The sequence below is a fragment of the Pristiophorus japonicus genome, chromosome 10 (genome assembly GCF_044704955.1).
Source record: "Pristiophorus japonicus isolate sPriJap1 chromosome 10, sPriJap1.hap1, whole genome shotgun sequence".
Taxonomy (NCBI): domain Eukaryota; kingdom Metazoa; phylum Chordata; class Chondrichthyes; family Pristiophoridae; genus Pristiophorus; species Pristiophorus japonicus.
Genome location: NC_091986.1, coordinates 193,945,769 through 193,960,754, shown reverse-complemented (window position 1 = coordinate 193,960,754; position 14,986 = coordinate 193,945,769). Strand labels below are relative to the sequence as shown.

General features: G+C 48.6%; 1 protein-coding gene across 1 annotated transcript in view; it reads left to right on the top strand.

Annotated features, from left to right (window-relative positions):
* atp10a (ATPase phospholipid transporting 10A) overlaps window positions 1-14,986 on the top strand; it is a 235,348-nt gene that overhangs the window by 62,868 nt on the left and 157,494 nt on the right. The gene's annotated exons all lie outside the window — the stretch shown is intronic.

The window sequence follows — 14,986 nt, the reverse complement described above, 5'->3', positions numbered from 1 at the left end:
AAAATGAGTCCTTAGGTGGCTGAACAGTCCAATACGAGAACCACAGTCCCTGTCACAGGTAGGACAAATAGTCGTTGAGGGAAAGGGTGGGTGGGACAGGTTTACTGCATGTTCTTTCCGCTACCTGCATGATTTCTGCATGCTCTCGGCAATGAGACTCAAGGTATGGTGCTCAGCGCCCTCCCAGACACACTTCCTCTACTTTAGGGCGATCTTTGGCCAGGGACTCCCAGATGTCAGTGGGGATGTTGCACTTTTTTCAGGGAGGCTTTGAGGGTGTCCTTGTAAAGTTTCCTCTGCCCACCTTTGGCTCGTTTGCCATGTAGAGCGCTTGCTTTGGGAGTCTTGTGTCTGGCATACGAACTATGTAGCCTGCCCAGCGGAGCTAATCAAGTGTGGTCAGTGCTTCAATGCTGGGGATGTTGGCCTGGTCGAGGACGCTAATGTTGGTGCGTCTGTCCTCCCAGGGGATTTGTAGGATCTTGCGGAGATATCGTTGGTGGTATTTCTCCAGCGACTTGAGGTGTTCACTGTACATGGTCCATGTCACTGAGCCATACAGGAGGACGGGTATTACTACAGCCCTGTGAACCATGAGCTTGGTGGCAATTTTGAGGGTCTGGTCTTCAAACACTCTTTTCCTCAGGCGGCCAAAGGTGCACTGGTGGCAGTATTGAATCTCGTCGTCAAGGTCTGCTCTTTTCGATAAGGTGCTCCCGAGGTATGGGAAATGGTCCACATTGTACTGGCATCGTCATCATTGGTAGTCTCTCGAAACGAGGATGACTTGTTTCCACGCCAAAAAGGGATGAGTTCACAGGTGTTTCAATGAAGGACCTAAACTACATCTTGGAGGGTGGAAGACGCCTGTGCTTGGATTTTTTTAACATGTGGTGGTCGTTGCACCCCAGCTACCACACGGGCTTGACAGAGCTAGGTCTTGGTCCAGTGGCAAGGATTACCCAAGACGACTGGAGACTAGCTCTGCTGCACGGACCGAGTGCGTACACATATCGCAGTGTGGACTGGCTTGTGATGCCCCTGGACCCTCGGCTCTTCTGGGCCCCAGACTCACTCCTCTCCTGGGCCCCGGTCACTTCCTTCTACAAACCCTTGCCGCTCCTTCGCCCTTCCTGCTGTGCCTGCCCGCACTGCAGTCAGTGACCTGACTTTGCAGCCGTCGCCCTCCTGCAGTGGTATGCCGCCGCACGCTGCTCCCTCTGATGGCCCCGGCCTGCTGATGGTCTTGCAGGCCGGGACTGTGCCGATTTCCGGGCCAGGCCGCCGCACGCTGCTCCCTCTAATGCAGCCTTTCAATCTGGGTCAATACACCGCCATCAAAAGGTCACATTAGTGAATTGAAGAGGATTTACTGTGATTGAAAGGCTGCATTAGAGGGAGTTGTACTGGCAGTGTACAGCCAAATATCATCATCATAGGCAGTTCCTCGGAATTGAGGAAGACTTGCTTCCACTCTTAGCATGAGTTCTCAGGTGGCTGTACAGTCCAATAAGAGAGCCACGGTCTCTGTCACAGGTGGGACAGATAGTTGTTGAGGGAAAGGGTGGGCAGGGAGCCTAGTTTGTCGCACGCTCCTTCCGCAGCCTGCGCTTGATTTCTGCATGCTCTCGGCGGCGATACTCGAGGAGCTCAGCGCCCTCCTGGACGCACTTCCTCCACTAAGGGCGAACTTTGGCCAGGAACCCTCAGGTGTCAGTGGGGAAGTCGCACTTTATCAGGGAGGCTTTAAAGGTGTCCTTGTAACGTTTCCTCTGCCCGCCTTTGGCTCGTTTGCCGTGGACAAGTTCTGAGTAGAGCGCTTGCTTTGGGAGTCTCGTGTCCGGCCTGCGAACAATGTGGCCTGCCCATCGGAGCTGATCAAGTGTGGTCAGTGCTACAATGCTGGGGATGTTGGCTTGGACGAGGACGCTAATGTTTGTGCGTCTATCCTCCCAGGGGATTTGTAGGATCCTGCGGAGACATTGCTGGTAGTATTTCTCCAGCATCTTGAGGTGTCTACTGTACACGTCTCTGAGCCATACAGGAGGGCGGGTATTACTGCGGCCCTGTAGACCATGAGCTTGGTAACAGTTTTGAGGGCCTGGTCTTCAAACACTCTTTTCCTCAGGCGGCCGAAGGCTGCACTGCCGCACTGGAGGCAGTGTTGGATCTCATCATCAATGCCTGCTCTTGTTGATGGGAGGCTCCCCAGATAGGGGAAATGGTCCATGTTGTCCAGGGCCACACCGTGGATCTTGATGACTGGGGGACAGTGCTGAGCGGCGAGGACAGGCTGGTGGAGGACCTTTGTCTGACTGATGTTTAGCGTAAGGCCCATGCTTTCGTACGCCTCGGTAAATACGTCGACTATGTCCTGGAGTTCAGCCTCTGTGTGTGCACAGACGCAGGTGTCGTCCGCGTACTGTAGCTCGACGACAGAGGTTGGAGTGGTCTTGGACCTGGCCTGGAGACGGCGAAGGTTGAACAGCTTCCCACTGGATCTGTAGTTTAGTTTCACTCCAGCGGGGAGCTTATCAACTGTGAGGTGGAGCATGGCAGCGAGGAAGATTGAGAAGAGGGTTGGGGCAATGACGCAGTCCTGTTTGACCCCGGTCCGGATATGGATTGGGTCTGTAATGGATCCGTTGGTAAGGATCACTGCCTGCATGTCATCGTAGAGCAGGCGGAGGATGGTGACTTACTTTTGGGGGCAACCAAAGCGGAGGAGGACGCTCCATAGACCCTCACGGATGGCGGTGTCGAAGGCCATGTATAAGGGCTGGTGTTGTTCCCTGCATTTTTCCTGCAACTGTTGCGCTGCAAAAAGCATGTCCGTTGTGCCCCGTAGGAAACAAAATCCGCACTGCGACTCCGGGAGGAGTTCCTCGGCCACGGGGAGAAGATGGTTGAGGAGGACTCTAGCGACGACTTTCCCAGTGGCTGATAGCTGGGAGATTTCTCTGTAGTTGCTGCAGTCGGACTTGTCCTCGTTTTTAAAGATGGTCACGATCACTGCATCTCTGAGATCTCCCGGCATGCTCTCCTCCCTCCAGATGAGAGAGATGAGGTCTTGTATTCGCGCCAGCAGTGCCTCTCCGCCATACTTTAGTGCCTCAGCAGGGATTCCATCCGCTCCCATAGCCTTGTTGTTTTTTAGCTGTCTTATGGCTTTTTCTACCTTGTGCAGTGTTAGGGTCTCAGTGAGGTGATGGTGGATAGAATGTTGCGGGATGGAGTCGAGAACACTCGAGTCAAAGGCAGAGTCTCGATTGAGGAGATCTTCGAAGTGCTCCTTCCAGTGGGCCCTGACTGCCTCAGTGTCCTTGATGAGTGTTTCCCCGTCCTTGGCCAGGAGTGGGGTGGAGCCTTGGGTGATTGGCCCGTAGGTGGCCTTGACTGCGATGAAGAATCCTCGCACATCATGGCTGTCGGCCAGCTGCTGTATCTCCTGTGCTTTCTCCATCCACCACTTGTTCTTTAGGTCCCGGGCTTTTTGTTGGACCTTAGCCTTGAGCTGCCTGTAATGTTGCTTTGCTGTTTAAGGCTCAGAAATGCCCTGCGCTTGCAATCTATTAGCTCTTGAATCTCCTGATCATTCTCATCAAACCAGTCCTGGTGTTTCCTGGTTGAGTGACCGAGTGCCTCTATGCAGACACTGGTTATGGAGACCTGGAGGGCAGACCAAGCGCTGTGGGAATTCTGCGTCTCGGGGTTATCAAGGCATGCCAGGTTAGCTGTGAGGCGCTGACTGCAAAAGGCTCTCTTAGCTGGGTCCTTAAGTGCCCCGGCATTGACTTTTTTGCGACACTGCTTGTGCTGCCCCCTCTGCTTTGGGGCTACGTTGATGTCAATGATGGATCGGATTAGGCGGTGGTCCGTCCAGCAGTCGTCAGCTCCTGTCATGGCACAGGTGATGTGCACATCCTTGCGATCCCTGGCTCAGACGATGATATAGTCGAATAGGTGCCAGTGTTTGGAGCGAGGGTGTTGCCATGATGCCTTGTATTTGTCCCTCTGGTGGAACAAGGTGTTGGTGATGACAAGTTCATGCTCTAGGCATTTTGTCAGGAGTAGGGTACCGCTGGAGTTGGCTTTCCCTACCCCCTCTCTGCCAATCACGCCTCCCCAGAGGTCTGTGTCCTTGCCGACCCTGGCGTTGAAGTCGCCGAGGAGGATAAGTTTGTCGCCCGCAGGGACACAGGTCAGGGATTTTTCAAGGATGGAGTAAAAACCCTCCTTGACCTTATCTGTTGCATCGAGTGTTGGGGCGTAAGCACTGATGACTGTGCTGCACTGGTTCTGGGATAGGGTGAGTCGAAGCGACATGAGGCATTCGTTAGCCCCGCAGGGGGAGTCTTTGAGGCGATCGACCAGCTCATTTTTGATGGCGAAGCCGATTCCATGGAGGCGGCGTTCTTTCTCTGGTTTCCCTTTCCATCAGAAGGTGGAACCTCCACCATGTCCCTTGAGCTGGCCACTGGCCACCGGGTCTCGCTTAGGGCGATATCAAAGCATCTAAGGTCATATAAGGAGAGACTGAATCAACTGGGCCTTTATTCACTGGAGTTTAGAAGGATGAGAGGGGATCTCATAGAAACATATAAGATTCTGACGGGACTGGACAGGTTAGATGTGGGAAGAATGTTCCCGCTGTTGAGAAAGTCCAGAACCAGGAGACATAGTCTTAGGATAAGGGGTAGGCCATTTAGGACTGAGATAAGGAGAAAATTCTTCACTGAGAGAGTTGTTAACCTGTGGAATTCCCTGCCGCAGAGAGTTGTTGATGCCAGTTCACTGGATATATTCAAGAGGGAGTTAGATATGGCCCTTACAGTTAAGGGGATCAAGAGGTATAGAGCGAAAGCAGGAAAGGGGTAATGAAGGAATGATCAGCCATGATCTTATTGAATGGCAGTGCAGACTCGAAAGGCCAAATGGCCTACTTCTGCACCTATTTTTCTATGTTGCTAAGTTCCCGGGCAACTATGACGGTGCGGCGTTCCGGTCAGTCGCTGTTGGGGTTGTCCATGAGGGTCCTGATGTTCCAGGTCCCGAACGTCATGTTAGAGGAGCGGAAGATGCCTGTGCGTGATTTCTTTTAACGTGGGGCGGTCGTTGCACACCGGCGACCACATGGGCTTAGCTGAGCGAGGTTTTGGTCCAGTGGCAAGAGGGTCCAGGACGACTGGAGACCAGGCACTGTTGTATAACCCTAATTGCCTACAGTGAGGTGTTGGCTGCAGGCTCGGCGCTGGGTAGCGCCCTTGATGGTAGGTGGCCCAGGGCTTGGTTGAGGGCAGGCATTGGAGGGGCCAATAGTGCACTGAGGTTCAGAATGGGGGGCAGGGGGATCATCAGTGGGGAAGGAGTGGTCCAGATGTGGGGCGGGGGGGGGTGTGGAGGAGGTGGAGGCCCGATAGCCAGGTCCAGCCATCCAGTCGCCGCAGAAGGTCCAGCCGGGAGGCCCAGGTCGCGTCAGGTCGCCGCAGGAGGTCCAGGTTGTGTCGGGTTGCCGCAGGAGGTCCAGCCGGGAGGTCCAGGTCGTGTCGGGTCGCCGCAGGAGGTCCAGCCGGGAGGTCCAGGTTGTGTCGGGTCGCCGCAGGAGGTCCAGTCGGGAGGGCCAGGTTGTGTCGGGTCGCGACAGGAGGTCTAGCCGGGAGGGCCAGGTTGTGTCGGGTCGCGACAGGAGGTCCAGCCGGGAGGTCCAGGTTGTGTCGGGTCGCCGCAGGAGGTCTAGCCGGGAGGGCCAGGTTGTGTCGGGTCGCGACAGGAGGTCTAGCCGGGAGGGCCAGGTTGTGTCGGGTCGCCGCAGGAGGTCTAGCCGGGAGGGCCAGGTTGTGTCGGGTCGCGACAGGAGGTCCAGCCGGGAGGTCCAGGTTGTGTCGGGTCGCCGCAGGAGGTCCAGTCGGGAGGTCCAGGTCGCGTCGGGTCGCCGCAGGAGGTCCAGCCGGGAGGCCCAAGTTGCGTCGAGACACCGATATGTGGTGGGAGGCCTGAGGTCGGCCCGAACTTTTGGGATTCGTGGGGTTGGGGTTAGAGTGGGGATTTAAGTCTCTAAGACCCCCATTGGGGTCTATTAGGGCTAGGGCTGGGGCTTGGGGAAGTTTAGACAGTGGGAGGGAGGAGGTTCAGGGTGGAAAGTTACCAAGGAGCTGTTTAGCAGGGGAGCTCCCTAGGGAGCTGCTACCCCGACAGCCACATATGGGAGCACGGGGAACAGGAGTAGACCATTCAGCCCCTCGAGCCTCCTCCACCAATTCAGTTCGATTGTGGCTGATCTGCAAATGCTGCCTGTTGTCCATTATATAACCTGTTGGGTAAGCCACACCCTCATGACCTGCAAACCTCGCATGTGACTTGTGCTCTGATACGGTTACTCTTTTGCCACCCAGCTTAAAGGTCAGGCGTGTGATCCGTGGGCCAGCGTGACCAGTCAAAGTGGCCTTTACTGTTAATGATCAAGTTTGTCGATCTGCTATTTCAGGCGCTAGGAAATTATTATAGGTTTCTTTGTGAATTGTTTATTGCAAACCTGCTGCAGTGCATCTTGCAACTCTCTGAAGAGTTGCTGGAACATTTTAACTGACGTAGTTATAGTCTTCCAAACTGTACACGCGAAGCGAAAGCCACATGGTTTCAGAGTGTTCAATCTTGCTGCATCTCATTTATCAGGCAACTTTTGGGAAATGCCAATTGAGAGATGGAGACACATATAAGCTCGTGGATAAAATGTTAATCTAATTGTTGGATTTCGATTTATTTGTAAACTGTTTGCATTTATCTGAACTCACAGACTAGATTAATGGCTCAAATAAATTATTGATTTTTTAATATACATATATTCTGAAAAGTCTTATAAAATAACTGGAAAGGGTTGTTATTCACTATATCATTCTGAGGGTATCTCGAGAAGCCTTGTAGAGTTTTATGTCATAGCTGTATAAAACGGCAAGCCCGTTCTCGGTTAATGCACGATCTCTTGAGAAACCGAGGGGGAGAATTTCCCCAGGGCCCCGATTGGAGACGGTAACCGACTCGCGCTGGAACTTCCTGCGCCCGGCGCGGAGGTCCCATCCCGTCCCGGCCGCGAAAATGTGGTCACCGCCACTCGCAGGAAGTGGGGCGCAATCTCGCGTGCTCCACTTCCTGTAGGGGCGGGTTTAGGGGCGCTAACGGGGGCGAGTTGGTCGGCGCTACGCGGCTGTGCCACGGGAGCCTTTGCACCATTGTGTCATTGCTGGCTCCCCACCAGAGCTATCTTTACCTGCTCTTTTCCCATACCTTTGTTTCATCTAACTCCCACTCATGCTATGATTGGCTCCGCTTCAGTGGCCACTTGGGGTATGTATCGAAATATGTTCAGTGCGTGATGAGTTATGTCTGAAATTAAATATTAAATGATAAAATTTTCAAGGGGGTTGGGGGGGATGGGTGGGGGAGAAACTACAGACCTACAGTACACTAATGTCGAACTGATAGCGGGTTGCCAGTGTGACATACTGCCCTCTGTGGTAAACCTTTATGCTCCGTGGAACGAGGCAGTCAGTATAGTCAGCTTTGTGTTGAGGCCTCATTGGGGTGAAAAATCAGCCAGGGCTCCGGTTCCTGGGCACTATCAGGTAATCCCTGCTGGAAAATATCTATTTTTTGCTTGGATGTCGAATAAGGAAAGGATTGGGTTCAGTTGTGATGCTGCTACAGTTGAATAGTTTGTTGACGCTCAATATCTAGCGTTCAACACGAAGGGCCACTCGGGCGAGGTAATGGAGGGCTATCGGTTCCCATGGTGCTGTACTGCAGAAAAGATTCAGTACCGTCTGGAGAGGATGGGAAAAGAAAAAAACGGCAGCGAAGAGAAACAGTGGAGAAGCTGGCCATTTGCTTCGCTTCATTTTACTTCAAGTGTGTTCAGTCTCTGTCAGATTGAGTAGTGCTGCGGTTAACTTGCAGCAACCACATCATTAATTGCCTAATGCTATAATGGCAGCACGCCCTCATGACTAGCAAAGTGTTCCATTTATTCAATAGTTCGTATTAAATAAACTCAGTGTCACAGGACTGATTGTGTACAGTTATACATACTTTAACCATTCAGAGACGCATGGGGCTTACAGGGCATCTCGAGGTCCTGCAACCACACTTAATGTAGGTTTGATTGCAACAGAGCTCAATGGGCAAAAGAGCCTGTGATTTGATAAATATGTGTTGCTGTTATTTATCATATCAAGTCTTTATTGTGATTTTGAAGGCCTTGTGCTATTCAGAAGATAGAAATGGTTGTTTTAATATCCATCTACCATTAAGTCATTTCTTTTTCTTTCCTGTTCTGTCTGGACACTGTTGTTTGGTGGAGTACTGTGCTTGTGACATGGCACATTCACATATTTTATCGTTGGCTCCCCGTTCTTACAAAATTAATATGACTTCTCAGTCATAGTGTTAGCTGTGGCTCAGTGGGTAGTGCACTCGCCCCCGAGTCAGAAGGTTGTGGGTTCAAGTCGCGCTCCAGGGACATGAGCACATAAATCTAGGCTGGCACTCCAGTGCAGTGCTGAGGGAGTGCTGCACTGTCGGAGGTGCCGTCTTTCGGATGAGACATTAAACCGAGGCCCCGTCTGCTCTCTCAGGTGGACGTAAAAATCCCATGGCCACTATTTCAAAAGAAGAGCAGGGGAGTTATCCCTCAATCAACATAACAAAAACAGATTATTTGGTCATTATCACATTGTTGTTTGTGGGAGTTTGCTATGCGCAAGATGGCTGCCGCATTTCCCACATTACAACAGTGACTACACTCAAAGTACTTCATTGGCTGTAAAGTGCTTTGAGATGTCCGGTGGTCGTGAAAGGCGTAATATAAATGCAAGTCTTTCTTTATAGCACTGGTGCTGTTGTATCTGATGGGCTTGTGATCCTTTGACAGTTGTTATTGCCCTGCGTGTATTGGATTGTGTGTAGCCATAGAAATAGGGCTTACACTGCAGGAGGGTTTGTACAGAGCACTCTTCCAGCCCTACTTGGGTTACTGTGTACAGTTCTGGCCATTCTTAACAGATAGACATCCAGCTACTGAGGAGGGCGTTGCAAAGAGCAACTAAATTGATGGCTGAGATTTCAGCACCTGAATGATGAGAGGAGATGACAGAAGCTGGGAATGTTTACATTGGGGAAGAGATTGCCCGGGTAATCTATTGAAGTATTCATAACCCTAGAGGGTATTTTCTAGACAAACTACATTTGACATAGTCGATCCTACAATGAAGGAAGGTGAAAAGACTTTATATTCAACAATTTTATGCAAAGAGTCAGTAATGCGTCATAGAAGTTTACAGTGGAGAAGAAGGCCATTCAGCCCAAGGTGTATTTTTATCAGCTCTTTGCTAGAGCAATCCATTACTAATCCCACTATCCTGCTTTCTTCCTATAGCCCCGTATCTTCCTCTGCTCCAAATGTTTACCTACTCTTCCCATGGAAGATGCACTGGTCATTGCTTCAACCACTCCCTGTGGCAAAATAAATTACTCAATCTCCACTTGACCATTTCTACTCTAATAGAAATAGTCCTAATATCTCAAGTCTCTCCTCATAACTGTACACTCCCATCCTGGCATCATTCTGGTGAATCTGCATTATATACTCTCTGTGGCTTTAATGTCCTTTCTGTAATGGAATGCCTAGAACTGTATAATGTCCTCTGACTGTGGTCTAACCAGGGTTTTGTCCAAATTAATCATTACCTTTTTATTCTTGTATTCTTGTGTCCCTATTTGTTCATGTAATTGAGTGGTGCTAATTCCTTTTCAATGGTTCTATTAATGGCTCCATACACTCCCCTAGTACGTGAACATTGTGACTCCCACCATCATTTATTAACACCGATGCAGGAATGCTTGCTTACATAAGTTAGTAGACTTCAAAGTAACTAACTTTTTAATTGAAGTGCTTTGAGACATTTGAGCCCCAAGGCATTAAAAACTGTTAGAAGTTTGACATCAGTAACTAACTTCTTCTTTTGTATTGAATTAACAAAGCAATTTAAATGTCAATATCCAGGCCAAAGTTTCCGGTGTAACAGCGTGGATATCTTGTAGGCTGCCTGTGAATTCCCTCTGAGGGCAGTGTACGATGATGTGCTCCAGGGTCTGATTAGGAGCTCCACAGTCGCATGATGGGGATGCTTTAAACTTCCACCTATGGAGAAGGTGGCAGCATCTACTATGACCAGTTCTGCAGCCATTGATGGTTGTTCACTGTTTGCGAGGAAGGTTTGATCTGACAGGTTGTACTGTGGGGTCCTCTAAAAGGAATCCATTCCGTATGTCGCAGTTCTTCCAAGTATTTCGCCACCGGTCATCAAGGCTGAGGGAAGATCGCTGAAGGGCTTCGGCGACGGTTCAAAAAGGCCTTCCAGATTTGAGATGGGTTGGTGGTGGGCCTCAGAGAGCTGTGGAAGCTGGGACATTGAATAAATTTAAGACAGAAATAGACAGTTTCTTAAACGATAAGGTGATGAGGGGTTATGGGGAGCGGGCAGGGAAGTGGACCTGAGTCCATGATCAGATCAGCCATGACCATATTGAATGGTGGAGCAGGCTCGAAGGGTCATATGGCTTACTCCTGCTCCTATTTCTTAAGTTCTTATGTTATGTTATGTTCAAGTCGGGCTGGATCGATATGTCTTTGCTAGTGTCACAGTTGCATTCTCTGGAACTGCATATTTGCGGTGTAGGAATGGTGGTGCAACTAGAGAGCTGGCCATCCTAGACTGGGTGATGTGTAATGAGAGAGGACTAATTAGCAATCTTGTTGTGCGAGGTCCCCGAGGGACGAGTGACCATAATATGGTAGAATTCTTTATTAAGATGGAGAGTGACAGTGTTAATTCAGAGACTAGGGTCCTGAACTTAAGGAAAGGTAACTTCGATGGTATGAGACATGAATTGGCTAGAATAGACTGGCAAATGATACTTAAAGGGTTGACAGTGGATAGGCAATGGCAGACATTTATAGATCACATGGATGAACTTCAACAATTGTACATCCCTGTCTGGAGTAAAAATAAAACGGGGAAGGTGGCTCAACCGTGGCTAACAAGGGAAATTAAGAATAGTGTTAAATTCAAGGAAGAGGCATATAAATTGGCCAGAAAAAGCAGCAAACCTGAGGACTGGGAGAAATTTAGAATTCAGCAGAGGACGACAAACGGGTTAATTAGGAGGGGGAAAATAGAGTATGAGAGTAAGCTTGCAGGGAACATAAAAACTGACTGCAAAAGCTTCTATAATATGTGAAGAGAAAATAATTTGTGAAGACCAACGTAGGTCCTTTGCAGTCAGAATCAGGTGAATTTATAATGGGGAACAAAGAAATGGCAGACCAATTGAACAAATACTTTGGATCTGTCTTCACTAAGGAAGACACAAATAACCTTCTGGAAATACTAGGGGTTCGAGGGCCTAGCGAAAAGGAGGAACTGAAGGAAACCCTTATTAGTCAGGAAATTGTGTTAGGGAAATTGATGGGATTGAAGGCCGATAAATCCCCAGGGCCTGATAGGCTGCATCCCAGAGTACTTAAGGAAGTGGCCCTAGAAATAGTGGATTCATTGGTCATCATTTTCCAACATTCTATTGACTCTGGATCAGTTCCTATGGACTGGAGGATAGCTAATGTAACACCATTTTTTAAAAAAGGAGGGAGAGAGAAAACGGAATTATAGACCGGTTAGCCTGACATCGGTGGTGGGGAAAATGTTGGAATCAATTATTAAAGATGAAATAGCAGCGCATTTGGAAAGCAGTGACAGGATCGGTCCAAGTCAGCATGGATTTATGAAAGGGAAATCATGCTTGACAAATCTTCTAGAATTTTTTGAGGATGTAACTAATAGAGGGGACAAGGGAGAACCAGTGGATGTGGTGTATTTGGACTTTCAAAAGGCTTTTGACAAGGTCCCACACAAGAGATTAGTGTGCAAAATTAAGGCACATGGTATTGGGGGTAATGTATTGACGTGGATAGAGAACTGGTTGAAAGACAGGAAGCAGAGAGTCAGGATAAACGGGTCCTTTTCAGAATGGCAGGCAGTGACCAGTGGGTGCTGCAGGGCTCAGTGCTGGGACCCCAGCTATTTACAATATACATCAATGATTTAGATGAAGGAATTGAATATAATATCTCCGAGTTTGCAGATGACACTAAGCTGGGTGGCGGTGTGATCTGTGAGGAGGATGCTAAGAGGCTGCAGGGTGACTTGGACAGGTTAGGTGAGTGGGCAAATGCATGGCAGATGCAGTATAATGTGGATAAATGTGAGTTTATCCACTTTGGTGGCAAAAACAGGAAGACAGAATATTATCTGAATGGTGACAGATTAGGAAAAGAGGAGGTGCAATGAGACCTGGGTGTCATGGTACATCAGTCATTGAAGGTTGGCATGCAGGTACATTAGGCGGTGAAGAAGGTAAATGGCATGTTGGCCTTCATAGCTAGAGGTTTTGAGTATCGGAGCAGGGAGGTCTTACTGCAGTTGCACAGAGCCTTGGTGAGGCCACACCGAGACTATTGTGTTCAGTTTTGATCTCCTAATCTGGAAGGACGTCCTTGCTATTGAGGGAGTACAACGAAGGTTCACCAGACTGATTCCCGGGATGGCAGGATTGACATATGAGGGGAGACTGGATCAACTCGGCTTGTATCCACTGGAGTTTGGAAGAATGAGAGGGGATCTAATAGAAACATATAAAATTCTGACGGGATTGGACAGGTTAGATGCAGGAAGAATGTTCCCATTGCTGGAGAGTTCCAGAACCAGGGGTCACAGTCTAAGAATAAGGGGTAAGCCATTTAGGACCGAGATGAGGAGAAACTTCTTCACTCAGAGTGGTTAACCTGTGGAATTCTCTACTGCAGAAAGTTGTTGAGGCCAGTTCGTTAGATATATTCAAGAGGGAGTTAGATAAGGCCCTTATGGCCAAAGGGATCAAGGGGTATGGAGAGAAAGCAGGAAAGGGGTACTGAGGTTGAATGATCAGCAATGATTTTGTTGAATGGCGGTGCATGCTCAAAGGGCCGAATGACCTACTCTTGCACCTAATTTCTATGTTTCTATGCAAGCACGGGCAGCCAAGGTGTTGGTGTCGATAAAAGAGTACCGGTGATAATTCCTACAGTAGAATTCAGCTGGACATCAATGGATTTGACACGCAGGCTTGATAGCCATGTCAGAAAGCAAAGCAGTACGCTGCTGTAGAGTACACCAGGGCGAGTGCTGTCGTGCGGAGGTTTTGAGCGTCTGCTCCCCATGTGGATTGGGCGAGTTTCTGGATCAAGTTGACCTTACTCTTTAGTTTCTTCCCAAGTTTCTGGAGATGCTGCCTATATGATCGGGTGCGATCACGTGTGACTCCTAAATAGGAGGGTTTTTTTGCATGGTTTACCTCTGCGCCGCAAAAGGAGACTTTCAAAGCTTGGTTTGCTTGAGGGTGAAAGTGAATTTTTGAAAACTTGCGCTGTACCAAAAGAGGATGCTATCTTTTAGGTGTGGGATTGTGCAGACGCCTCTGAGCCAGAAGATCGTGGATTCAGGCTCCTCTTCAGAGACTTGAGCACATAATCTAGGCTGACACTTCAGTGCTGAGGGAGTGCTGTTTGGATGACATATTAAACCGAGGCCCCTTCTCTTCTCTCAGGTGGACGTAATAAATTCGATGGCAGGATCTGAAGCAGTACAGGGGATTCTTACCAATGTGCCAGTCAATATTTATCCCTCCACCAGCACAACTAAAACAGATTGTCTGATCATTTATCTCATTGCTGTCTGTGGGACTTTGCTGTGCATAAATTGGCTGCTCCATTTCCTCCATTACAACATTGACTACTACAACAACAACTAGCCCCTTTACTGCAGTAAAATTAATTGCAGTGTAATTAGACAAAAATGGATGGTATGACTGAGTGACTGAGCCAAGTGAAGGAACAGTGCTGGTTAAAAGTTATTAACTGGCTGTGAACTGCTTTGGGACATTCAGAAGTTGTGAAAGATGGTATATACATGCAAACTTCCATTTTGCGCTCTCCTCTCTCCCGCTTCCTTTCCCCCTCTCCTGCTTTCTAGCCCTCTCAATCAAGAAGAGGGGGTGGGATGGGGGAATTAGAAAAGGACCCAGAAACCTCTTGTTGAAGGCCACCCTTTTCAGGAGCTACGAAGAGGTGAAATTTTGAATTGCGCTGTTCATGAATGCACCTTCTAAACATTCTCCGTGGAACGCACATGGTGCTGTCTGTCCTGGTGGAGTGGGGCTCTGGTTATATTGCAATAGCTGGCTGCCTTTAATCACATTACATGTTTTCCTAACAGCAGCAAAACGGCTGTTCACAAGCACTGACGTGGCAATGTGTGCAGCAGACTTTGAAACTACTTGTAATTGATATAACTGGTCTGGTTAGCTACAATTCAGTTCATTCACAGAGTCAAGCATTTCCTTTGATGTTCATGAGGACAGATAAACAAACGTAGTCAGTGTTCTTATGTTTAATCTCTTAAATGGGGCCTAGTGTAAATTAACCGATTTCTCCACTAAATGGATTAACCATGTTCTTGTCTTCCCCTAAAATAAACTATTTCTATAAAATATCAAAATGATTTTCTATCTTTTTATACAGTTAAAAGTCTTGTCTATAGCATGCCACCTATTAAATTTATTGTAAACATAACATCCTGAATCGTTTAAGAAATCATTTGATTGAAGTTGCATTGTGCATTTTTAATAACAAATCTTTGAACATGTTCACGTGAAATTTTTCTCTCCGCTTTTTAAAAAAACAAATAAAGAAAGACTTGCATTTCCATAGCCACCTTTCACAACGACCTTGTTTCCCAAAGCGCTTTACAGCCAATGAAGCACTTTTTGAAGTGTAATCACTTGTAATGTAGGAGGCGTGGCAGCCAGTTTGTGCACAGCAGTACTTCATTGGCTGCCCGGT